A 3,004-nucleotide genomic window follows, 5' to 3' on the forward strand; every position below is an offset into this window, starting at 1 on the left:
GTTATTGCCACAACAACATGTAGGCAGTTTAAATGTCTTTTTGAATAATCAAGTTTCATATGTTCAATCTATTAAAAATCTATTTAGGGGTACGTGGGTGCCTCATTCAGTTAAGCCAGCTACTTTTGATTTCAGCTCGTGTCATGATCTGACAGTTGGTGGGATTGAGCCCCATGTTGGGCTCTGTGCTGACAGTATGGAGACTGTTTGGGATTCTCTCTCCCTCTTTCTCTGCCCATCCCCTGCTCACTCACGTGCATGCTCTCTCTCAAAGTAAATAAATAAACATTAAAAAAAACCAAACTACCATTTAAGAATATGCACATGTGGGAGGGTGGGTGGGCAAGGATCACCAGTGATGACCCCAGGCAAAGCTGGTGCTCCTGCCCCAGTGCCCAACTGGTTGGACCTGCTTAGGCATGATCTAGGCGACCCTCATCTTCAACACCATGGGAAGCCAAGGCTTTCCAAGTTCTACAAGCCCTACAGAGAAGATACACAACAGCCAGTCATCAGGGAGACATTCTATTTGGTATCTAAGAGAGATGAAAATGTAATTTCTTAGAAGGAGAATTGTTAATTGGAGGATCTGACAACAAACTGATTTATAGACATTATGCAACATTATACTTGGTCTTCTATGTGGATTCTTCACAAAGTGAACTTGGCATTTTAAATCCAATTCAATCACCCAGGAAGCCCAAGATTCATGGATCTCTTACCATGTGTATACAGATTTGACCCCCAAACCCACCAATCCCTGCTTGCTGAAAATCTTTCATAATGTCCTTAGAACTCAAAGTATTTGTGGAAACATTAGACAAGCGTTTTGAAAATGTCTGTGAACTGGATTTAATTTACAATGTAGACAAGGTTCACAATATTCTTGCAGAAATGGTGATGGAGTGAATGGTATTGGAGACAAAAATGAATGAGATTGTTACACAAATTCATGCACAAAATGAACTGGAGAAATCTGAGGCTGGCTTTGCAGGATCTCTAGCCTGTGCTGTATCAGCTGTAAAAAATATGAATCTTCCTGAGATCCCAAGAAATATTGACACTGCTGATATCAGTATAAAAAAGAAATATTGATATTGCTGATACCAAACCTGCCCTTTATTTAAAATAAAAAATTAAAAAGGCCACTCCCAGATAAAATCCAGGGGAAAAGTCATTTAAGTTTACCATGCAGTTGTTTACCAAAAATAGAAGAGGAGAGTCTTAACTTTTGCTCTTGGATTGAAGTCCAGATACTGTGTAGAAGTTGTGTGAAATCAGTATGGAAGCTGAACGTTGCTTTTTTTGCTCAGTGATTTTGAAGAAACTGAGTAGTACCCCTGTGATATTTCTCTTTCTTTTCTGAACTACATTCCCATATCCACCTAAGGCATGCCTCTATGGACTGACTACTACAGTATTTCAAAAATTGTTTGAGACATTTCTTTAAATTATGTCCTTTAAGCAATCCAAAATGTTGTTTTCTGTATGGTTCACAAGAGCAGCATTCCACAATTCTTTCTGTCATTTGTTACAATTGTTATTTAAAAAACTAAGTATGTATTGCGTGAAAACATTATGACCTTTGTCTCTCTTTTTAAATTTATTTTTCAATTAAAAAGGACCATTTTATTGATAGTAAGTACCATTCACCTTAGAAAAAAGAGCTTTGGAAAAAGGCTGATTTACTACATGGCCTCAGCATGAAGCCTAGGTAGGGCCTTCTATATCATAGCAAATCTAGATAGTACTATCAACATACTCAAATTTCATGGGAGAAAACAGTGGTAATTGGGTAAATCAAAACACCCATTTCTTGTACGAGCTGCCTCTTCAAGAGATGTGCGAAGGTGATATATCACACTCCATTCTGGCCACTGCTGAGGTCATTCTAGGTAGTCAGTCTGTTGTCTGGATACTAGCCTTGGTAGTCCCATCTTGTTGTCCTGGATTTCTGATGCCCATTGAAGGGAGCCTCAGCACACCAGAACAATAATTAAGTCATGATTCTGTCTACCGCCTGAAGTGGCTATGCATAACAAAGCAGGAAACCATCTTCCAATATCTGTATGCCGACTTCTCCCCTCTGTGGGGGTTTGTCCTCAAACTTTACCTATGTCCTCTCCTCTCAGTAAGTTTCTTTTTGTTTTTTAAAGGGTGACTTTGATCTTTTACCTTCCTGTATTTTCTGTGAAATGTGTCATTTTTAACAGATTGGTCATTATTTTTATTATTTATTTATTTATTGTCAAGTTAGCTAACATAGAGTATAGCCTTGGCTTCAGGAGTAGATTCCCATGATTCATCAGTTATATACAACACCCAATGCTCAACCCAACAAGTGCCCTCCTCAATGCTCATCACCCATTTTTCCCACCCCCTAACCCCCCACCCCCATCATATATCAATTTTTTCTCTGTATTTAAGAGTTTCTTACGGTTTGCCTGCCTCTCTGTATCTTATTTTCCTTCCCTTTCCCTATGATCTTCTGTTAACTTTCTCAAATTCCACATGTGAGTGAAATCACATGATGTCTGTCTTTCTCTGACTTATTTCACTTAGCATAATACCCTCCTGTTCAATCCACATTGTCTCAAATGTAAAGATTTCAAGCTTTTCCATCACCGAGTAGTATTCCATTGTGTGTGTGTGTGTGTGTGTGTGTGTGTGTGTGCGCGCGCGTGTGCGTGTATACACATACATGCCACCTCTTCTTTTTTATTTATTTATTTATTTATTTATTTATTTTTTAATATATGAAATTTATTGTCAAATTGGTTTCAATACAACACCCAGTGCTCATCCCAAAAGGTGCCCTCCTCAATACCCATCACCCACCCTCCTCTCCCTCCCACCCCCCATCAACCCTCAGTTCTCAGTTTTTAAGAGTCTCTTATGCTTTGTCTCTCTCCCACTCTAACCTCTTTTTTTTTTCCTTCCCCTCCCCCATGGGTTCCTGTTAAGTTTCTCAGGATCCACATAAGAGTGAACACATATGGTATCT

The 3,004-nt window shown here is 39.0% G+C and overlaps 1 pseudogene; it reads left to right on the top strand.

Annotated features, from left to right (window-relative positions):
* The first annotated feature begins 419 nt into the window (after positions 1-419).
* Positions 420-1,095, top strand: LOC125934017 (AP-3 complex subunit sigma-1-like; annotated as a pseudogene).
* Positions 1,096-3,004: the final 1,909 nt, after the last annotated feature.

This window comes from Panthera uncia (assembly GCF_023721935.1).
Source record: "Panthera uncia isolate 11264 chromosome A1 unlocalized genomic scaffold, Puncia_PCG_1.0 HiC_scaffold_16, whole genome shotgun sequence".
Classification (NCBI taxonomy): Eukaryota; Metazoa; Chordata; class Mammalia; order Carnivora; family Felidae; genus Panthera; species Panthera uncia.